Source organism: Canis lupus, chromosome 34 (assembly GCF_003254725.2).
Source record: "Canis lupus dingo isolate Sandy chromosome 34, ASM325472v2, whole genome shotgun sequence".
Lineage (NCBI taxonomy): Eukaryota > Metazoa > Chordata > Mammalia > Carnivora > Canidae > Canis > Canis lupus.
The window spans coordinates 3,067,604-3,091,553 of NC_064276.1; the positions used below are offsets into that span (position 1 = coordinate 3,067,604).

The 23,950-nt window shown below is 42.1% G+C and overlaps 1 protein-coding gene and 1 long non-coding RNA gene across 8 annotated transcripts in view; one reads left to right on the forward strand and one right to left on the reverse strand.

Annotated features, from left to right (window-relative positions):
- The window catches only part of CTNND2 (catenin delta 2), a 924,458-nt gene that overhangs the window by 591,537 nt on the left and 308,971 nt on the right, over positions 1-23,950 (forward strand). The window lies entirely within an intron of this gene.
- The window catches only part of LOC112662727 (uncharacterized), a 51,858-nt gene continuing 29,162 nt past the window's right edge, over positions 1,255-23,950 (reverse strand). The window contains exons 3-7 of one of the 3 annotated variants that reach the window (XR_004811994.2): positions 18,255-18,378; positions 17,854-17,989; positions 17,383-17,427; positions 14,475-14,529; positions 1,255-1,568 (exon numbers count right to left, since the gene is read on the reverse strand). This is a non-coding gene — a long non-coding RNA (uncharacterized LOC112662727). The remainder of the gene's footprint in view (positions 1,569-14,474; positions 14,530-17,382; positions 17,428-17,853; positions 17,990-18,254; positions 18,379-23,950) is intronic. The other 2 variants (XR_003138782.3, XR_003138781.3) reach the window with 2 other exon arrangements.

The window sequence follows — 23,950 nt, forward strand, 5'->3', positions numbered from 1 at the left end:
CTGTCATCCTTTTACCCACACCAGTCACAACTTATATCCCTAATGCCAAACTGAAGTTCAGGTCAGCTGTATTTTTGAAAACCTGCTAAATACCAGGTACTACCCTAAGCATTGCATGGAAAAGAAAGGAAGTTTCTGGAACATTCCCTTGGCTTCAGGATGTTCACAATCTTGAAGAGAAAAGCTGCAAATGAAACACGGTAACACATACTACCAGCTGAAGATTGAGTAATTAAGATAGTATGTTCAACCAGGGCTCGGAGCACCTGGGGGGCTCAGTGGTTAAGCATCTGCCTTTGGCCTAGGGTGTGATCCCAGGGTCCTGGGATCGAGTCCCACATTGGGTTCACTGTGGAGAGCCTGCTTCTCCCTCTGCCTATGTCTCTCATGAATAAATAAATAAAAATCTTAAGAAACAAAACAAAACAAACAAAACCAGGGCTCAAAGTAGCCATCCCTGCAAGGCAAACACTCAAAGAGAACTCCTTGGAGCACAAAAGATGAGGTACAGGGGTTTCTGGAGAGAAGGGGCATCTGGAGTGGCCTTCCTGACTCCTTTCTACATTGTCGAAATCTGCCAACTGACTCCTCATGAAGCAGGTGGCATAAGCTGGGCATTTTCATCTCCTTCATTTGCCCACATTTTTCACCCTGCTGCTATCAATAGTTCAAAGCAGCTTCACAGAGCTGGGATGCCGAGGCCACATTTGTGCTGGCGTGGTGACCCTTTAACATGGTTTCTTCTCCACTGTCAGTAGGAAGCAAGTGGAGAATCAGTGGAGCACCTGGGGAGTCTTTGCTTTCCTCTGCTGCCTTTCTCTCATTTATCCTGAAGCTGGTGAGCTGCTTGTTCTCACATTTAATATGTATAGGATTTATTGTGCACCTCCAGCATTGCCCTGAAGAAGGCTGTGCACCACCATTCCTTTCTCTCCCCCCATGAAAGTAAGTAGCACAAGGGGTGGACTGTGGGGTGCGCAAAAACAATGTCTTTGAAACAAGCACACATACCTCCAGGATTTCAACCAAGGGGAGCCCCAGGGGAAGAACAGCCATCTCCAGGTAAGTGGTGTTCCCTCTGATTAGGGGTGACAGTCATATCCAGGTGCAAGGAAGGCACCCCTTACCCTGAGAAATACAACCCCACCCCTTTACCCTCCCAGGTGAGAGGAGACAGGCCAGTCTTTGGGGAAAGTGTTTTCTCAAAACGACGGAGAACAGCTACCAACTAGTTACAAAGCAAAAGCCAGGCACACAAACCTCAGAAAGTTAAATGTAGTGTCGATTTCTGATTCAACAAGAATCAAATTTCCTATATGAGACCCAGCTACAAGTGCACTAAAGATCTGGCTCCCACACGCCTACTTCGGATATTCCCTGGCCTCCTCTGATTTGATCAGTTTTGCCCAAGGATGCGTTCAGTCGTTCAATGTTGAAGCCAAGACCGAATAGAACATAACAGGTCAGTAAAGGATGGGCGTGTTCCAGGGAGAAGTGTCATTTCCATAGAGAGATGATAGGAAAATCTAGGACAGTTGAGTTTCCAAAGCAGAATCCGTGCCTTTTTCCTAGGGGTTGAGAGAGCAGAAGAGGATGAGCCTTCCACTGGACATGCATGTGATTTTAATATAAAAAATGCAGCATTTTAGGACTGAAACTAAAGTGTTTTAACCCACTCCCTGTCCTTCTGCAAACTGCCCTGTATTGTAGTGCTCAGCAAAGTGTTAAGGGTTTAGATGTATCATGATTTCTTCTGTCTCAGTGAAACTTCAAGGAATAAAAGTGCTTTATATTTTTTGAAGTGTTGAAGAAGAGCAGAAAGAAGGAAAGGTCATAAAGTTTGAGGAATTCCTTTAAAAAAAAAGCCACTGTGATTGTTTGTGTTAAATTTTTAAAACGATACAAACCCTCCATGGTCCACAGTCCCCATGTAGTCTGGGAACCACAGGCTTGGGAATCTATCATGTGTACTCCCAGTTTGGGAATCTATTGTATTTCTTCCCAGTTTGGGCCACTCCAGTTGAGAGGACCAAAGCAGTTTCTGTTTGCTGGACCCTAGATAAAGGAACAGGTGTGGGAGGACCGTGTACTAAGAATGGAGTTCCTGTTGGGTTATTTTCTTCTCCTGCCCCACCAACATCTTCTGTGCTCTCTGACCTCACGGGGAGACTGTGCTGCTCCTGACCCCCTGCCTGAGAATAGTGTTCCCTCCTGCTCTCCATCTTCAGGGCGGCCCCCTTGTGGGGATGGGACAAGAGTTGGGCCTCTCAGAAGTGGAGTTGCCCGGCAGAGAGTGGCGTGGTACTAAAGCTGCCAGATGAAATTCCGGACGTCCAGTTAAATTTGAATTTCAGGTGAACAATGGACACGACATGCTTCCTTGGCTCATTTGGAATTGGGAGTCCAAAAAACTCAAGTTCTGCCTCAATTCTGCTACTTGAAGCTTGTGACTTCACCTTGCCAAGCCTCATTTTCTTCATCTGCAAAATGGGGGTGACGGTATCGAGGTCTTAGCTTGTTGAGATTAATATTTGAGATCAAATATTTGAGAAGAGTTTGGAATATACTTGCAAATGATAGGGATGCTATCCCTATCATGCTACCCATGATGATACATGGGTGATAGGGAAGCTTTCCTAAGTTGAGCAGTGAAATGGTACATTTAGACAAAACAATGCAGAAAAGTCCAAACCCTAAGAATTGGCAGGTAAACAAAATACAGTTGACCCTTGAACACCATGGATTTGAGCTGTGTGGGTCTACTTAAAGGCAGATTTTATTTCAATAAATACAACATGTAACTATAAAGTATTTTCCTTAGATCTTCTCAAGAACATTTTCTCTGTCTTACTTTATTGTGAGAATACGGTATATGATACATATAACATACAAAATGTGTCTTAATTGATTGTTTATGTGATTGGTAAGGCTTCCCGTCAATAGTAAGGTATTAGTAGTTAAGTTTCTGGTTAAGTCAGAAATTGTGCATGGATTCTCAACTGCGGAGAGGTTGGCAACCCTAGCCCCAACTAGGGTTCAGAGTTCAATTATAGATAATAAGGGAAGAAAAGAGACAAGTAGAAAGACAATCTGGAGAGTTGACTGGGAGCTGGCTTACATGCATCACTATCATTTTGTCCACTAATAGAACAACTCACTGAAAAGATTCTCCTCAAGTCATATCCAGGGTGAGCATTTATACATTTGTACCACAAGAATTTCTGTGCACTGATGATAGCAAGGTGACCCAATTAAATGCATTCATCAAGTGTGTTCTAGTAAGTGACCAAACACCAGGCACAGTTCTAAAGGGTTAACCAAATACAACTAATTTTAATTCTCAGAAAACACTGTGAAGTATATCATTAGCTCGATTTCACAGCTAAGAACACTGAGGCATGATGCATCTATGACGTCCTGAGCATCATCCAGACTATATCGTGAAGCTGGGGTTCAAAGTTATAGCCCGTGCCTTGAAGTGTATCTTCTGTACTGACTGTGCCGATAACGCATAATCAATGGCAAAGTTCCTCTTAGGAAACATGTTTGTAGGTACAGTTGCCAGAAACCTGGCAACCTGGATCATAGAATTAATGGGACTAGCTCAATGAGAAACATAACTAAATGAGAGATAATCCAATTATTTAGACATTTTTTTAAAGCAAAGCATGAAGAATTTAGGAGAAAAGGAATTTTACTTTCCAGATGTACACACTAATTTCCAAGCTTCAGCATCTAATTGTGGAACAAAAGACAACCATCCATTTCCTGATGATTTCATTATTGTTTAAAATTTGTTATACTTGTAGGTAAGGCATGAGTTTTGATGACTAGGTGGGGTTACAGCAGCCTAGTTCCTTATGGAAAATTTGCTAGCTCTGAAATGCAGTGTCATTTGGAGAAAGGGAAGAGAGGGAGCCTTGTAAGGCTGCACTCACTGCTCTTATACTTTATTAGCTAACTTGTCCAGTATGTAGGGTGCTAATTGGTATCCTAACATTAGGACAATGGAGTTTTCATTTACTTTCAGTTATTGCTGTGAATTTTGAGGTGAGAATAACTGAAGATGTGATCCTTGGCACATTTGTTAGATGGTGGCAGGAAGAATAAATTTCTGCATCCTGGGATAAAATCCAAACTCATGCCTTCTTTGGCCTATCATTTCCTTGCCCCTGCGCCTCCCACTCAAATCTTCTGGGACAGGGGTTCTGAAACTCAGTCTCCCACCCTCCCCTCACATGCTTCACAGTTACAGTAGATGCCGGAGCTTCTGTCTATATGGGGTCCATGTATCCGTATTTACCATATAGATATTGCAATTGAAAAGCGCCTAAACATTTAATTTAACATATTCATTAAGAATTACTTTTAAAGTCATAATAACAAACCCATTACATACTGATACAAATATTTCATTTAAAATAATTACTTTGATGGTGGCTACACTTGTGAGCATTACATAAAGTATCGACTTACCCAGTCGCTGTGTGGTACACCTGAGACAAACGGAACATTGTGTGTCAAATATACTTCAATTAAAATAGTAAAAGTAAAATAACGCTTTTTCCAAATATGCTCTTTTATAATTTTGCAAATCTCTAGTGTCTAGCTCAATGGAAGACAACAGCATTCTCATATCTGCTTCCTCGTTCAGCCAGTTGAAAGATATTTTGTTCAAAGTGTATGAAGAAATTCTGGCCTCACCCAGATATGTAGTTGGAAGAGGAGGAGGAGTATTTTCACAGCTCTCTGGATGATTGTAGATATTCTTTTGTACTACACAAAACTCTAAGTTGTAGTTTCTTGAAGCCTAGTCAAAATAAACAACTTCAAAATACAGCAGTGAACTTTCTGAGCAAGGTCTGTCGCTTACAATCTGTTGCTCTGTCTTGACTAGATTTTGAATGCTTTGAATAAACCTTGTACCCTCCGGGGGTCTCGCCGTATACTGTGCTGAGTTATATAGATCTTCCACATGTTGATACATTTTGCTCCATGCTCTATTTTTATATTCACTCAATATATTTGTTAGTATTTGTTAGTATTACCAACGATCTCATCGGAAAGTCTTCAAGCACCAGGGCATTATTAAATGTGAGTTTTCCTGTCTTCTCATGTTTTTCACGAAAGTGGAAACTTTATCACTGGCAGCAAATACTGTAAATCCCCAAGCCTAAATGACCATAGTTTGTCAGTCTTTCAAGTAAAATTAGTGCCCCGTGAAATAGGCAGGTAGTCCATTTCACAACTCAACACACGCGCAAGTGCTCTTCCAGGAGAGCCCTGGAAGACCAAGTGTTTTATGTGTAATTTCCATTTGATCACCTAGAATATTAAAAGGATATGCAATCAAGGGCCAACCTTTAATAAAATTAATAATTTTTACAGCTATGTCAAGGACATTCTTAATTGGAAGTGGCTTTTTTTTTTTTTTAAGTGTGAGTGTGTGATGGTGAAGAATATATCGGCTAAGAGAGCAGTTTGATCTCACGATCTTGATGCCTTCTAAGATTCCAGCAGTTTTACCTGTCACTGCTTCCACAGCTTCAGTGCAAATGTCAACAAAGTGAAAGTGCATCTAGCATCTCCGTATCATTATGAAAAAATCAGCTTAACTGTGTAGATGTCTGGGAGAAGTCCAGCGATCCAGACTTTAGGAACTGCTGCTCTAGATTAGCCCTGGTCTGTGCTGTTCTCTGACTGCTTTGGGCATGAGGGGAATTTCATAGAACAACTCACAACACTGCCCTAGGACATTTATTTTTCCCAAACACCACATATTTCTTTGAGTTGGTGTTTACCTCTGCTTAGTGCCTAAAGAAAATGGCAGTTATGTTTTGTGTTCAGTTTGCATAATTCCTCTTTGAATAACAAGGAAATGTTAGAACTGTTGGTGACTTTCTCACTGAGCTGCTTGCTACAGATTAAGAATAAATACAAACTTCGAAATGTCTTCAGAATTTAATTTTTACTTGTGCACAGCGTGATCTACAATTTTAATGTCTTGGAGCAATAGCAATGCTTTCTTTGCATTATAAAAGAAATAGTACAAAACGTGCAGCCAAGCATGTCGGATTTGTTTATGAGTCATTTTATTTTAAATAACACATCTGATAAATTAGATAAAAGCAAGGTCCTTTGGGACTTTTTGTAAACATGGTCTCGTCTAAAAATAAAGTGAATTATTTTATTCAAGTTTCTATTTCCATGAAGTGTGCCCTAATGAATATGTTAAACTCTACAGTGTAGCCCACGGGAATTGTGTGAGAGCCACCTGTGTGACCATGTCCCCACCTGGAAGGGTGTCAGGACAGGCCCTCCAAAGGACATGAGCAAAGTGGTTATGAACTTGGGTTTTAGAATCTCAGAGATTTGGGTTTGTGCTGCTGTTTATTGTGTGGGTGACCTTAGACTAAGTACTTAATTTTTTAAGGCTTAGTTTTCACAGCTTTAAAATGGGGTAACATCTGTATGAACCCCTAACTCTAGGTGACTCCATAGCTGCGTAAGCATTCAGTGACTATAGGTGTGTAAGGGGTTTGGGCTCCTTGGCCAGTACTTAGTGTATTATTTTGCTCGGGCCACCAAAGCTCAGGACCAGAAACTGAGCGGCATGTCCCGTGAAAATACGCCGTCTCATAGTTCCAGAGGCAGGAAGTCTGCGGTCAAGGTGTTGGCAAGTTCATACCCTTCCTGAGGTACTCAGGGAGCATCTGTGGCAGGGCTCTTGGGTAGTTTGGGTAGCTCCTTGGCTTGTGGCAGCAAACCCCAGACTGCACGCGGCAGTCTCCCCCTCGTGGATACCCATGCACAACTGCCCATTATTAGAAGGACCCCCAGCCAGTCATAGTGGGTGAGGGGCCCAACCTGTTCCAGGATGCCCTCATCTTGACTCTGTGTTTGCAATGTTTCTGTTTCCCGGAAGGGCACATTCTGAAGAACCAGGGGTTGGGACTTCAACATCTGTATTTTGGAGGGATACAGCTCAACCTGTAACATTTAGCAAACCCTCAACAAACGTAGGATTCTTTTCTATTGTCATTCTGTTGTCATGTTGCAGTGCAGACAACTCTTAAATGGTGAGTAGGAGAAGTTGGAACTAATTCTCAGGTTTCTGGTTTGGACAGCTGGGTAGATAGGTCATGCTTGCCATGAGCCAAGATAGGAATTGAAAAGAAAGAGCAGGGTCTGTGGTGGCTGTGGGGAGTAGGAGTCAGAGTGTGCTTTTTTTTTTTTTAACTTAGGGAAAGTTCGTATATCTGGTTGGTGTATCAAGTAAAAATTGTAAACTGAAGCCTTGGGGGAAAACATGGAATTAAGACATGGTTTTGCCAGTCATTGGAAAGCAAATATTTTATCTGTATATTCCATATACATGCTTTCACTCATCCCACAGACATTCACCACCTGCCTATTTTGTGCCAGGTATTCAGGAAATTTTTGTTCCAAGTTATCAGATATTTAGGAGGTTTGGAAAGCTGACAAGTCATAAAACTAGAATTTTTTTGGGGAAAAAATGAACAGACTAGTCTGACAGTAGCTACAGGGGAATTCAATGTGGAGAGATAGGTTGGAGCCACATAGAGGAGGATTAGGGTTTTTGTCCTTTCTTTTTTCTTTCTTTCTTCTTTTTTTTTTTTTTTTTTTTTTAGTTAAATATCTATTTTTCCTAAAGGCAGTGGAAAACAATTGAGGGCTTTGAGCAAAAAACTGGCATGTGCCAGGCTATGTTTTAGGAAGACTAATCTGGGAATAATTGTGTAATGGACTGGAAGTGGTGGACACTGGCACAGGGAACTCAGAGGATGATGAGCTTCCCCCATAAGAGCGGTAAAACCTGGGGCCAGTGACTAGGAGAAAACTCACGGAGGAAATTGTGTTCTTATGTAGAGACAACATGACTGTGAGAGGACAGTCACCATCTACTACAAGATTTGTAACCTAGGTCAATGGGAAAATGTGGTTTTACTGGAAAAAAATATAAAGAGAAATTCAGAGGGGAAATGATTTGTGGGAAAAAATGGCTCTTGGGGTTACATGGCTTGTGTCAAGTTGCCAGCAGGTGCCAACGGAGGAAATCTCGAGATGGTGGTGAACCTGGGTCAGGAGCGGTGACATAGTTGCAGGAGAGCACTTTTCACCAACCAGGTAACATTTCCATTCCCTGCAGATGGCTAATACCCAATTACTTTATCTTAGCTTCTCTGCAGGTATCCTGCTTCTTTCTCCCCAGTAGCTTACTCTGTCAAGACTAATGTAGGTGAAATATTAATTCTCTAGGACTCTGCTAAAATCAACAGTTTAATTAAACTTCACACAACCAGCTGCCATCCCATGTCCCTTGTTAGAAGCCTAGTGTATCCTGCTTTGCTATATTAAGTTAAAGAAACAACTAAAGTTACTTTCTGTTAAAACCATAAGGATCCTGGGATCCCTGGGTGGCGCAGTGGTTTAGCGCCTGCCTTTGGCCCAGGGCGCGATCCTGGAGACCCGGGATCGAATCCCATATCGGGCTCCTGGTGCATGGAGCCTGCTTCTCCCTCTGCCTATGTCTCTGCGCCTCTCTCTCTCTCTCTCTCTCTCTCTCTCTGTGTGACTATCATAAATAAATAAAAATTTAAAAAAACCCATAAGGATCCTTTAAAAGAAAAAAACCCGATTTTGATTCATCTCTTAATATAAAAGGGATCTGAGCATGAGACTCAGACCAAAGCACCAGGTCACCTTCAGAGATCATGTAGAAGGACTGATAATGGGGAAAAACAGGGGTTCTCAATGAAATATATCCTTTTATACAATCATTTTATAGTTTTTTAAAGGCCTTATCAGAAGTTAATGATAGTTACATTCAGGATTATTTACTCATATGATACCATGAAATTAGAGGTATTTATTCATATGAGGTCAATTATATATGGATAAAACATTCTCAGTATAAAAGTCATAGATAGGATACCTCTATTTTTAACTCTTTGAGGAACCTCCACACAGTTTTCCAGAGTGGCTGCACCAGTTCACATTCCCACCAACAGTGTAAGAGGGTTCCCTTTTCTCCGCATCCTCTCCAACATTTGTGGTTTCCTGCCTTGTTAATTTTCCCCATTCTCACTGGTGTGAGGTGGAATCTCATTGTGGTTTTGATCTGTATTTCCCTGATGGCAAGTGATGTGGAGCATTTTTTCATGTATCTGTTGGCCATTTGTAGGTCTTCTTTGGAGAAATGTCTGTTTATGTCTTCTGCCCATTTCTTGATTGGATTATTTGTTTGTTGGGTGTTGAGTTTGGTAAGTTCTTTATAGATTTTGGGCTAGTATCTGATACAGCATTTGCAAATATCTTCTCTCATTCTGTAGGTTGCCTTTTTGTTCTGTTAATGATGTACTATATGTTGGCAAATTGAATTTAAATTTTAAAAGTGATGGTATTTAAAGGAATAAAAACATGGGGGAAGTAGAAATGGTGAAAAGCAATCATTTTTATTGTTAAAATGGAAAATGAGTACAGAATGCAGTCTCTCATCGTGTGAGCGGCAAATCTTAAGTGCTGAGAGGACACAACTATGTGTGTGTTCAGTGTAGCTCTTTTTGTGGAATGAGCCCCCTGCTACATAGCTCACATGTAGTTCTCAACAAAATTCAAAACCTACTTTCTTCTCATTTAGCTTAAAATACAGTTTAAGAGACATAGAGTGCCCAGCCAGCTCAGTGGGTAAAGCATGCAACTCTGCAACTCTTGATCTCAGGGTTGTGAGTTCAAGCCCCATATTGGGTGTGGAGCTTACTTAGAAAACAAAACATATATGTAAAATTTAAGAGATGGGATGCAAATTTAAATTATATATGTAGTGACAATGGGGGAAAATTACTACAAATTAATATTATGAATGTAAAAATGGAGATACTCTCTAGGAGCATGCCGTAGATAGACATCCCTCAGTTTATGTGTCCAAAGTAGTAGCTTCTTTCCTTCTGAAAAATAATGTCCCTACATACTCTCTCCATTTGGTTTTCAGGGTGATTTGAAGGTTATCTAGGTAATTTGGTGGGGACAGGTGACTTGGGGACCCTACTCTTCTGCCATCTTGCCCCTTTCTCTCCATTTGGTTTTAATGGGAGTGGCCATTTTCTGAGGCCACACGGTCACAGTGATTTTCCAGTGGTGACCAGTCGTAGTATCGCACACTCTGGAGACCACACCAGGGCTCAGCACCCACCAAGACAGAGACCCTGAGAGCTCTCTCCTGACCCTTTTGAGCTTGGAACCAAAGAGGATGGTCTACATTGCCCTCTGGTGGTGAAGAATAAGAAGCCAGAGCTAAGAGTGGCCTTGGCGGAGATGAGAAGCAGAGACAAGACCAAGAAAGAGGAGTCCTAGGGCTCCTTCTGAGCCTGCTCTTCCATAGGTTATAGACACCCATGGGCTCCAATAGAGCTGCTGTTCTTTGCTTGTTGCTTTTTCTTCTTGTATTGCTGTTATTTGCATCCAAAGGATTTTGACTAATAGAAAGAATGCCTCAGAAATTTGATCTGTGGGAGAATGTCTCTGTACTCGTGATGCAGAGTTTGGTTTTGATGGTGAGGAAATTGCCCTATGAATTACTTCCCCAGGCCTCAACTTTTTTCTTGTAGCCAAATTTACTATGATGATATGCATGCTCATTACAAAGTGCAGAATGTTTTCATTTGTGCTACTAGATAGTTGCTCTTTCATTGAGAGAGAACACCAGAGCCTGAAGTCAGGATGACCATTTGAGTGACGATATAAAAGTTGTAATGTATTTTGTGCCTGTCATGGACATGTGATGATCCCTTGCAGGGTCGTGTCAGGTACTGTGTTCGTGCTCTGGATGCCAAGAAGAAGAAAGGGTCTGCCTTGAGGCACCCAGAGCCATGGAAACAAATGGCAGGAGGAGGATCAGCTGAGGCCTATGCTGGTGATGTGCAGACATTGGTGGGGACACAGCTCAGGGGGAGGGCAGGCTACAGAAGCTTGCAGCCAAGGGGGAAGAAACTGGAGCTGAGGCTGGTGGATTGTCTGTAGCTACACAAGGGAAGCATTAAGCACAAAGGCATGTGGTGACTTGCGGGGCCATAGAGCAGGAAGAATGTGGTGTAAGAAGCAGAACGGACAATTTGAAGGGGGAAAGAAAAGCCTCCGGTATAGAGGATAAAGAAGTTGAATTAAAGCTATATCTTAACAACTGTTTTATGACTTTTAATTTATATTCTAATTCTAAATATGAAAGTAGACTATTACTAAAAGAATATACATCTTAGTAAACATTTTCTGAAAAAATAGCACAACCACAATTTTTTAGTTAAATTGTGTCTTGTTAACTCCTCCCAGTAACTGAATGTGGAGTATGTGATCTGACATTTTATCATGGATTTGACATAGAATCATAAAGGTCACTGAGAGGCGGGGAGAACTTCCGGTGTCATTCTTCCCCACTTCATTGCTTTACCCCGAAAGAGAGGGAGACACAGAGAGATGGTATGTGTTCTTCCCATGTTCAAGTTCCCATGGAGGCTAGTCTAGACTAGTGATTTTTAAACTGCAGATTTCGACCAATTAGGTAAAGGTCATGAAATTCAGCTTTGTAAAACAGTGAGTGTTGAGAGAGAGAGCATATAGCAGAATGAGGATGGCAGATTATATCATGTGTAGGAAGAATTAATTTTTATGGCCTGTTTGTTCATTTATATATCCAATAACTATCTAGTAAAGATAGATGACCATAGGTATATGCATGCACATGCATGTGTCTCTGGCTGCCAAGTAAAATGTATTATTTTACCATAGGTTGCAAGAAAAAAGGGTTGGGAAAAAATGGTGGCCAGAGTCCCAGTGGAACTGTGGTCAGCTGACCACTCAGCTGCTGGGCAAACATCAGGCCTCTCAGGAGTCCAGGCTGATGTTCAGCCCGCGGTGAACCCTGACCACCATCAAGCTGGCATCTCTTCACTCCGCCAGCCCTGATTTACCTCCAGCCTTCCCCCCTTCTGCTTACTTGGTGGACCATGTCCTTTCTTCTCCTCCTTTCCCCAGGCAACCTTGTGGATTCCTTGATGTTCTCTCATCTCTAGCTGTGTCCTGAGTTTGGACCCCTAATTGCAGAACCTGAGACAAAGACTTGGGTGCAGGTGGTGTATTTAGGAGCTGATCCCGGAAAGCAGGGAGAGTGAGACAAGGAAGGAGGGAAGAACAGCCTAAGGGTCCACCATCAAGGTCACTGCCAAAAGCATGGTGTGAAGCCTTGATCTGCTGGTCATTCTCAGCAGCATGAGCAGTACCTGCCCTAGTGGTCGGGGGCAGGGTTGGGGGGTGGCCTGTGTTTACCACCAGATTCCAGTGGCTGCAGGTTGCCTGGGGAAACTTTAACTTATAACTTTAACTTATAAGTGGCATGGTTTTGGGGAAGGCCCTAGGCACAGAGCTTCAGGATCATGGAGCTACTCACATGCTCATCTAAGCTCACAGGGATTTGTCCCCTACAGCAGAGGATGAAATCAGAGGTGGCCTTGAGGCACCAAAAACTTTCTGCTGTGCACTCTTTAGCACCCATAATGTCTCCCACACAATTAGGATTTCTGTGCTTTCCACCTAGTAAAATAAGAATGGCCAGAGTGCAATCAGGATCCTGAATCCTAACTCAGCCTGTTCCACCCACTACCCCTTACTGCCACCGCCACAGATTCGAGCTTACAGATTTTGGGGTATATTTTTCTTTCATTATACTAATTTATCTGATATTCCCTTGAGTGCCCTTGTTTTGTCTTGTGGAAAACTGTATTTACAAGTGAAAATTATTTGGTTTCTACCTGGGAAAACTATTCTTTCTATCTCATTTCAATTATTTATTTTTCTTTGAAGAATGCTGAACATAAAGGGTCATTTACATTCCCGGCTTCTCATAGCTGATCACTTCAGGATTCCAGTAGTAAAGGCAGCCTGGAAATTATGGATGCTGCTGGCAAGCAGGGTAGAGTGCCAGGAGTCCCAGTCCTTCATACCAAAGAGGCCTGTGTTCTGATGGGCTTTCCCAGAGCACTCATACATCAGGCTTGTCTCCTGAAATGAGGACTCAAACACAAGTGTTTTCATAACTGTCAGAAGATTTTAGTGCCTTAGAGTCTGTCTCTGCTTTTGATGAGGTTTTAACGTTTTCCTCTTCCCTTGGTGGAATGTAGAGGTACAAAATCCTAATTATAGACTTTTCAGATTTGTAAACAAATCTATGCCATGCACAATTTTTTAGACATAGATTGGTTTACTTGTCTGTGTATAATGCAGAAGCAGGGGAGTTGTGTTGTCCCTGCTAACCTTCTCTCTTGTAACAAGCTGATATCTTACGCTGATTTCTGTGGTGGATGTAAAAATAAGCATTTTGCCATCCACTTGGATCCTGGATCATCAAAATAAGGGTTCTCTTTTGGAGGGACCAGCCTCTCTTCTCATTGTATTCGTCCTACACCATGTAGATGACAGCTTAGGAGCTTGAAAGCAGGTGTTACATCTGTTCCACCCAGGGGCCATCCCTGCCTTGCTGTCCCTGGCAGGCGGCATCCTGCTGGAGGGAAGCGTCTGTGTCTTAGTGGTGCTCCAGAACCCAGCACAAGGCCTGGCAAGGAAGAGGGATGCTTCCACCCTCAGCAGCAGGTGAAATTACAGCATCCCCGACATTCCCAAGTAACCCTTCTACCTTACACCATAGACGCCGCTATCGTTTTACATTTGCTTTCATTGTGAAATGGCATATAATCAACCATTCACTACAGTAGTGTCCAAACTGCCATATCCACACTTCCATAGTCCCTTTAAGAAGCTACTTAACCCTCAGTCCCTTCCTGACTTCCAGGCTGTCTTATTTCCATAATGAACATCAATTAGCTTAGCTCTATGGCACCTTAAATAGTAGGCTATCTCCATTAATTTGTCCAGTGCTTATGGCAGGCAGAAGAACTAGGTTTGTCAAAAGATCTGTATACCACCAAGCCCACTGCGTAGGTTCATGATAAAGTCAATAAGTATCTGATGACTACCGGCCTATATAATAATTAACACAGGTATGCTCACACAACACACGAAGAAAGACTGATTTACATCACAAGGATTTTAATTAGAATTTTATTAACATAATTGACATGGTGTTAAAATTAATTAGCAATTGTTTTTCCCAAGTCATCTTTAAAGAAATTACTTGAAGGCACACTAGAAAATATTTTATGAGCTGTTTCTGTACAAAAAGAAGAACATGAATGTAGATGATTTTCAATATATCAATGTCATTTAGTGTTGTTGTTTCTTTTGGAATCCTGATCTCATAGGACTTTAAATAGAGAGCAGGCGGTCTGCATGCCACATCATCTTAAAATATTGGTATAATATTTTATACAAAAAGAGAAATAACCTGCAGCCAGGGATCTGCCTACAGTAGCGTAATAATTTAGAATGCACTGAATTATTTGTCATACCTGAATGATGTCTGACATGGTCCAGAAATCAGTATAGCGTATTTTTCTCTAATTCCTAATGAAAAAACACATTGTAAATTTTAATACACATCAGAATATAAATTATTTTCTGTTACAAAATAAAAATAAAAACAACAGCCTGGGAAAATGGGTAATTTGCATTTATTGTATCAACTGACTGATGTGGAGTTTTTATTCCAATATAACACTTCTTTTTATTTTCAGAACTGGTCCAGTGACTCAATTTAAAATTGAGGAAAATCGAGTCATCTTCTTATGCTAGAAAATGAAACATATTCACTTTCTTAAAAAATGAAATGCACTTTCAATGTAACGCTCAAAATCAGCTAAGTCACTTTTGTCGTGTTAATATGACTTTTTAGACCGTTCCTTATGGCATCTTCATGCACACTGACAGTTAAGAAGAACACCATCTTACACAGACCTAGGCATGTCATTCCCACATGTTTCTACCCAGATACTGCTTTGTGCATTTTAAACATTTACATTTTCAGCATCTCTGTATATCAGGCTTCTTCAAAGAAACAGAAACAGCATGATGTATGGATAAAGAGAGAAGAACTTTTTAAAATTTTTTATTTTATTTTATTTTTTTAGGAACTGGTTCATGCATTTGTGAAGTATTGGCAAAACCAAAATCTTCAGGATCAGCCTGGAGATTTTGTAGGTTGAAGGCCCAGAAATGAATTGCAATCTGAGTCCAAGGCAGACTGCTGGCAAAAGTCCCTCTTCCCAAAAAGTCAGTCTTTTTAATCAGGCCTTCGACTGATTAGATGAGCTCCAGCCACATTATGAAGAACAATCTGCTTGCTTTACTCAGCATCCACTGACTTAAATATTAATCTCACCTAAAAAAATACTTTCACAGAAACATCTAGAATAATGTTTGAATAATGTCTGAATATCATGACTTAGCCAAGTTGGCACATGAAATAAACCATACAGCATATTATATTGATGTGGATATAGTTGTAGATATAGATCTACCTGAAACTTACTTTTTCGACTCAACATTATTATTGAGATTTATCCACATGGATGCTTGTGTGCATGTTTCATGCATTTTTTTCTGCTCTGTAGCATTTCATTGCAGGCATAGATCATAGTGCATTAGTTTGTTCTTTGACAGATTTTTAGGTGTGTCTATGCTTTTCTTGGTGGACATTTAGCAAGGAATGACCGTCCTTGCATGTGTGTCTGTGGATAAATGTGGGGCATTAAAATTGCCATACCAGAAGGGTCTGCATCTTCAAATTTAAGAGTTATCTTTTATTTGTTGTCTAAAATGGTTGTGCCAATTTTCACTCTTGCTATCAGTTTACAGAAGTTCTTGTTTCACCCTGTATGTGCCAACACTTGCTATTGTCATCCTTTTACATCTTTGCCACCTTAATGGGTGTGAAACTGTTCAAATTTAATCTTTATCGTCTTTAGTTTCATTGAATCTTCAAAATAAGACTAATACAATTACCTACTTGGTTAGAGTTGTAAATTCTTAATAAGGTAATATATATAAAGTACTTAAATAAGGTTGGTCCAAGAAATGAAAGCCATTATTAATATACAGAGAAGATATTTATACATTCTTTTTTAAAACCTTTTTTTTAAAAGATTTTATTTATTTACTCATGAGAGACACAGAGAGGCAGAGACAAGGCAAAGGGAGAAGCAGGCTCCCTGCGGGGAGCCCAATGTGGGACTCGATCCCAGGACCCCAGGATCACGCCCTGAGCCAAAGGCAGATGCTCAACCACTGAACCACCCAGGCGTCCCTATTTATACATTCTTGATGTTATCTAGATTCTAACATATTCTCCCAATCCATGACATCTTTTTATGATTTTTTACTTTTAAATTTTAATCAAATTTTGTTCTTCATTATTTTAAAGAAATAATACCCTATGCTAAATTCATAATATCATTCTCCTTTGTTTTCTTAGAATATTTAAGATTTAATCCTTCAGATTTGTTCTGTAAGGTATCTCAAAATTATTGTTAGGTATGGTGTGAGGTAGCGATCTAACTTTATTTTTTTTCATATAAATATCACTTGCTAGAAAAGTACTTATTTATTCAGCATCTTGCCTCTTTAGTTTGTGATATTACTTTTGCCTTTATGGTATGGCATCATTATTTATCTATAACCACCTGCACTATCCTATACACACTTACATTAAGGTGTGTATCTTTAATCTTTTTAAAAATCACTTTGTGTTTAATGTATATAGTAAGTCCATCACCCCATCCCCAGAAATACACCCCCTGCTTTCAATCTTCAGCTACCTTCTTCACTCCTGTGGGGACCAGGAAAGGCCCCAGGGCTCATAGAAGCTGAGGAGGACTCAGGTTGGAATGGGAGGAAGGAGACAGAGCAAGAAGTGGGGGCTCTCTTTTATTTAGTTTTCCTGCTGTCATGCCAGCTTGCTGCAGAGTGGCCACTTGCCTGCTCTCTGAAAGAAAGAGGGGAAACCCCATGCTTTTGGGATCCCTAAACTTAAGCGGGTTAAGTGGGCAGAAAAATACAGAGTAGGACCTCACACTAGCGGCCATAAACTCCTGGTATTCTTTTCAAGTTTCTTCCAGAACTCTTCTCCCTGGTGCAGAGGGAGTTTTAGTCTCCACCCTCCCACCTTGATGGCAGCTGGGATTCCTTCCACTCCTGTGGCTCCTGGTAACTTCTCTAAACCAGGCTTATTTATGTTTGATTTGCAAAGCTAAGTTTTTCTATAAAATTCCAAGGTCCTTTTTTTTTTCTTTTTTCTTTTTTTTTCTTTTCCCTGTCAGGGCTTTTCTTCCAACAAATACATTTTGGCTGTCAACACTGGTTATGAGCATACATTACATAGTGGATATGAAGTGTGCTCTACTTAATGCTCTAAGTACCTACCTTCCAATATTTCCAGAAAGTCAGGGATGGCCAATGCAAATTACCCTAAAATCAAATAATGATGACATTCATAAGAATACACTGCAAGGGGAGAAGCATACTGGAAGAATATTGGAAACCATGCAGATTTCGTTTAATAAAGGAATCAGACTAAAAGTATTACACATTAATGTAATTAATGTATGTAAATTAATGTAAAAAGTAAAAATAATTATGCATTATGTGGCTTTCCACTTCTCATTCTTGCAAGCTAATTCTCAAATAGCATCTTCTGATTTAATCTACATAGACCAACAGCTACTATACCCCTCAGTAGCTGTGTTTAGGCCCAATTTATTTTTTTTCTTCCAGCCACATGCATTAGCGATAAAAAGAAGTACCAGTGTGAATAGTAATTCCTTTTTCAAAGTAATATTGTAAAAAGTTCAGAGGAGATAGACAAGTGAAGTCTGGACCTGCAAAACCACTTACCAAATGGAAGGCATCCCTCTCTGATTGGGCAGAGGGGACTAAGGAAGATGTACGTGTGTAGGTGTTTAAGGAGCATATGGTACCCGTGTGCTTTGCCTTCCTCCGCTCTTGTTCGGGAAGACTTTTAGACTGGGGCCTGTCAAAGAGAACCAGAGATGGACTGTAGTTAAAGCGGTAAAAGCAGCTTTTATCCAGAAACCATTGCAATAGGGGAAGAAGGGCCTGAGTGTAGAACGGCTCAATTCTGAAGACAGCCTAGACTGGTCGGGATTCCAGGCAAGGAGTGGAGCTGAGGGCTGGGGACAGAAGGTCACTGTGAGCAGGAACTGGGGGAGGGGGTTTCCTGCCGAGCCAACTTGGCGGGATTCTTGCTGAGGGCAGCCAGGGCGCTCCAATCTCACCTTGGAGGGGGTGGAGATGAGGAATTTGATCAGATATCAAGAGGATGGTGTTCTCTCCAAACTCACAGCAGGCTTCTGGCCAAAACTGGACTCAGCCAGGACAAGGGCCAAGGTCAAGGCCTACCTGAGAAAGGACTCAGAGAAGATGGACTTAAGTTCTGTCAAAGAGAGTCTTTGCAGATGCTTGTGACACCACAACAGCCCAGTTCTAGCTTCTGCTGTCACCCCACCCCACCTCTAGGAGCCTCTGAGAGAGGCAGAGTTCCCACCAAGCAAGGTCCCACAGTACCTGTTAGCTGGAGTAGCTGGAGCCTGAGAGTGAGACCTGCCCTGTGCGACATCACAGCGGATGGCACAGCCCTGTGGCCCACACCCTGCCCCCATCGCCCACACCAGCCCCTCTGACCCACAGCACCCCCCTGCCCTACTCGACACCTTGTGGCCCATGCCTACACCCCTCTTGGCCTACTCCACCCCCACCCCCAACCTGCACCATGCCCTCTGGCCCACATCACTGCAGCCTACACTCCACCCCCACAGCCCACACTAGCCCCCCTGACCCAAAGCCCCTCACCCACTCCTGCACAGCCCCTCTGACCCACAGCAACCCCCTGCCCTACTCCCCACTATGTGACCCATGCCTACACCCTCCTTGGCCTACACTATCCCTCACTCCCACCCCCAGCCTGCTCCACGCCCTCTGGCCTGTACCCCCATGGCCCACACCAGCCCCCCTAACTCACAGCTCTCCCACCCCACTCTCCACCTTGTGGCCCATGCCCACACACCCCTTGTCCTATACCACCCCCACCCCGATCCTGCACCACCCCCTCTGGCCTGCACCCCCTTGGTGCACATATCCAGTGCTGCTGGTAAAGGCTCTGCACTGCCTCTTACTACCATCAAACAGTACGAGGGACAAGCCATGTAGCATGTGCTCTCTGAGAGGCCAAAGAATTCCCAGACCACCAGAGTGCCAGATGTGTCTCTGACCAGCATTGGCCACAGAGAGGAGGAGGAGGAGAAGGGGCCTAGGACCGACTACCACACTTTGCTCTGCCGGGGAAGCCTGTGGGGTTTTCTGAGCAGAGTGACCACCTCCATGTTAAAGGAACAGTTTTATGGTGAAGCATCCTAGGGGCCTGCATTCCCGAAACCTCATTGCAAACCATTCAGTCAAAAAACACAATTTCATATTAATCAGAGGAGGTAAACAGGTGCATGAGGCCAATATTGTGTAATTGCCAGGTTAGTCTGAAGAATTCATTTTCCTTCATTTTTAGAAATCAACTCAGTACTGAATTTTTTTAGGTGTGATTTAATTCTTTTATTTCACTTTTTTTTTTGGAAATTACTGAATAACCTAAGATGTATTTCTTTAGATTGGCCTCTTTATTTTGAGTTCCATATTTATTGGTGCCCTTCTCCCTTTTTTCTCCTGTGTTTACAGTGGCAGGAGGCAGATATTCCTTTTGGTTTACTAACACTATTTATGCAAAAGGCAATACCAGGAGTTTCTATATTTGTACACTAGATACAGACAAGCTATTACAGTTCAAATACAGGAAGGAACAAAATCCATATTGTATCTTACTAAAAAGACAGGATTTTTCCAGAAGTTAACTAATGTATTATGCAGTCTGGTTAAAAATTGCTCAGAATTTCTCAAGTAGACGTGGTTAAAAATAAGGGCTGTGGTAAAAGAGCAAATACCGATTGTAAAGGTAACAGCATTTGGGGAAGATTTTAAGGCTAACTTTTAAGGACTAAATCAGGTGAGCTTGTTGGTTGTCTCTAGGGCCTTAATTGATCACTCTTTGATTTTTTTTAAGATTTTATTTATTTATTCATGAGAGAGAGAGAGAGAGAGAAAGAGAGAGAGAGAGAGAGGCAAAAACACAGGCAGAGGGAGAAGCAGGTTCCATGCAGGGAGCCTGATGTGGGACTCGATCCCAGGACTCCAGGATCACGCCCTGGACCAAAGGGAGGTGCCAAACTGCAGAGCCACCCAGGGATCCCTGGTCACTCTTTGATCTTGAAAAAATCTAAGGAAGAGGGAGTGTCATATTGGGTCAAGATTTAACATGGTTTTCTGAGTTATGAGTAACAGTTCCCTGAAAAGATATATGTGGATGGCACAGTAGAGAAGACATTAATTGTTGTTAGTTGAGGGTGTAGGTAAACCTGTCTAACAAAGATGAAAAAGTAATAATTTGTAAGTATTAAATTTACTCATGTTTCATTGTTCTATAAATATTAAATACAAGACTTGCATTTACTTCTGAAAGCCTAATTTTTATCACAATTAATTGATGCAAAAAAGAGACATAAATCACATCCACCTGGGTGACCTAAGTAAATGTGCGTTCCTAGCACCTGGGAAACATGCAACAGTTACACCCTAACAGTGTGCGTGTCCCAGTGCTGACCTCCAGTGGCTGCCATCCCTCCTCCATAAACAGAGGCCACAGCAATCATCTAAATGGCGACTTGAAGCCTACCAGAACCACTTTTTAAAAGGTGCTTTTAAAAGGATGCTTTCCGGGCAGCCCAGGTGGCTCAGCGGTTTAGTGCCAACTTTGGCCTAGTTCCTGATCCTGGAGGCCTGGGATTGAGTCCCACGTCGGGCTCCCTGCATGGAGCCTGCTTCTCCCTCTGCCTGTGGCTTTGTCTCTCTCTCTTTCTGTGTCTCTCATGAATAAATAAATAATTTTTTTTTAAAGGATGCTTTCCAAAGGGACACATGATTCTCTAGAAGGTACCAACGCTAACATCAGATATTTCTTTCTAGTGGGAGAATGGGAGAATGTATCAATCCTCAACCTTTTTGAGTCTCCCTGTTAAGTATGCCTTCTTTGGTCCTTTAAAAACCAGTATTTTTAGAGCTGTGAAATTATATATAATACTATATTGTATAATATAGTATAATATTATATATGGTGGATAATTCTACAATACTATAATGGTGGATAATAATAGTATATTGTATAATATTATAGTGGTGGACACATTTGTCCAAACCCACAGACTATACATAACCAAGAGTGAACCCTATGTAAACTATGGACTTAGGGTGATTATGGTGCCTCAGTGCAGATTCATCACTGGTGACAAATGCACCACTCTGGTGGGTGTGTTCCAAATGGCTATGCATGTGTAGAGTCAGGGAGTATATAAGAAATTTCTGTACCTTTCACTCAATTCTGCTACAAACCTAAACTGTTCTAAAAAGGTAGGTCTAGGGGTGCCTGGGTGGTTCAGTCGATAAAGCATCTGCCTTTGGAAGATCATGATTCTGGGGTCCTGGGATGGAGCCCCGAGTCGAGCTCTCTGCTCAGCAGGGCGTCTGCTTCTCCCCTGCTCTGCCTCCTGCTTGTGCACTTGCTCGCTCGCTCTTTCTCTCTCTGTCTCTCACTCATTCAGTCTCTCTCTCAAATAAATAAAATCTTTAAAAAATAAATTATTAAGTCTAAATAATCAGTATTTGTTTAGCATCTGCCTTATTCCAGTCACTCCTCTGGGTGCTGGGATAGAAAGGTTAGAATCTTCAGGCAAGAGGCTTGGCTTGCTTCCTTTTGTACTCACAAGAATGTGGACTGATGATGATCATGAGCACTGAGCTCCCTAGTGCATAACCCTCCCACACACATCGAGGGCCCAGCTGACAACCAACCACACCAACTTACCAGTCATGACAGTAAACCACCTTGAGAGAGGATTAGCCAATCCAGCTGAGTCTCCCCCACATTATAGGGCCTGGTGCAGAAGGGAGCTGTCCCTGCTGAGCCCTGCCCATTTAGGATTTGTGAGCAAAAATAAATAAATAAATCGTAATTATTGTTTTAAGCTGATCAGTTTTGGAGCAGTTTGTGAAGCTAAATGTGTATCTGGAAAATTCATATTTGGAAGCTTTAACACCCAGTACCTCAGAATGTGACTGTATTTGGACGTAGGGTCCTTAAAAGAGTGATTACGTTTAAATGAAGTCTTAGGTGGGTCCTAATCCAGTACAACTAGTGTCCTTATAAGAGAATATTTGGACACAAGAGAGGCACTAGGGCTGTGCACATGCAGAAGAATGGCCACATGAAGACATGGCAAGAAGAGGACCATCTGCAAACCAAGGGGAGGGGCCTCAGAAGAAACCAACCTTGCTGTCACCTTGCTCTTGGGCCTCCAGCCCCCAGAACCATGAGAAAACTGTTGCGTGAGCCACCCAGCCTGTAGCATTTTGTTATGGCAGCCCTTAGCAGCTAATAGACATGATTGGAAAACAGATCCAGCCTCCCAGTGTTGACTTTATTCTTACAGTCCTTCATGTTTTTGCTATTGGCCATTTTTTTCCTGTAGCTTCATAGGATGCCTCATCCTAGGATTGTCTGGTTTTGGTAGCACTGACATCTTTCATGGGAATAACAGTGTCAGGCAGTTAAAAGAACATTTTATATAAGCTGATGGATGTCACGAACTTCTCCTAACACACGGCTTACCCAGGCCTCTCTCAGTCTGCGGTGTAAACATACATGACCTTTCCTTTTACCCACTCACTTATCATCTCTGGAATTTACTGGGCTTGTGTAATTATTTCTGAAAGGTGAAGAAAACATTTCCCCCAAGGAGAAAAAAGCCGCTATTACAAGGCCAAAAAGATAAAGTGTTGGATGCAGTTGTAGGGTTTTTTTTGGGGGGGGAGGAGACGGTTGCAATCCACAAGCTACATCTCCACTAATTCTGATTTATCTTGATGATTTTGTGTGCAATGAATATGTTACCTACTCTTTCAAAGAAATTAATCCTTTTTTTTCTTCCTTCGCCATCACTTTTTGGGCAATGCCAAGCTGGTGGACCTGCTCTCACCTGAGTCAAGAGTGAGCCTTTCTCTACCCACTGCTATCCACATCTTTTCCCTGTTTGTTTATTGTATCCAAGGAGCTGAAGACATACAATTGAAGGGGTTAAGGGATGGGAGGAAGTGACTGGGCTGGTTAACTTCACAGATTGAAATTTTCAGGGAAGAATGGGGCAAGAAGAGGCCCAAAGGACACAACTGAGAGCATTTGACAATAGCAATGGACAGTGTGAGAGGTGTGTGCAAGTACACACGTTATTGCTAGGGGCTGAATTGTGCCTCCCCAAAATTCATGTGTTGAAGCCCTAACCTCCTCCAAGTGACTGTATTTGGAGATGAAGCCTTTAAACTAGTGATAAGGTTAAATGAGGTCATTAGAGTGGAGTCCCAGTCTGATAAAACAGATGTTCTTTAAAGGAGGAAGAGATGTCAGAGCTCCTCCCTCTCTGCCATGTCAGGTCACCATAGGAAGGTGGCCATCTGCAAGCCGAGAAGAGAGTTCTCCCCAAAACCCAACAAAGCTGGTGCCTGATCTTGGACTTCTAGTTTCCAGAACCGTGATAGACGGTCATGGTGGATTGTTCTGGCTGCTTTCTTGAAAGTGGACTCAGGGGGCAAGATTCAATGAAGGGAGATGAGTAGAAGGCTGTTGCAGTAATCTGGGATAGAGGTGACGGTGGCTTGGGGCAGTGTGGTATGGGGTGGGAGTCATGAGTGGTCAGACTACAGATGTATTTTTCAGGTGGAGGCAGAAGATGTCATTGACAGGTCAGGGTAGGCCCTCAACCCAGGCCACTGCAAAACTGGAGTGGTCATTCATTGACATAGGGCAAGAGGAACAGTTCTG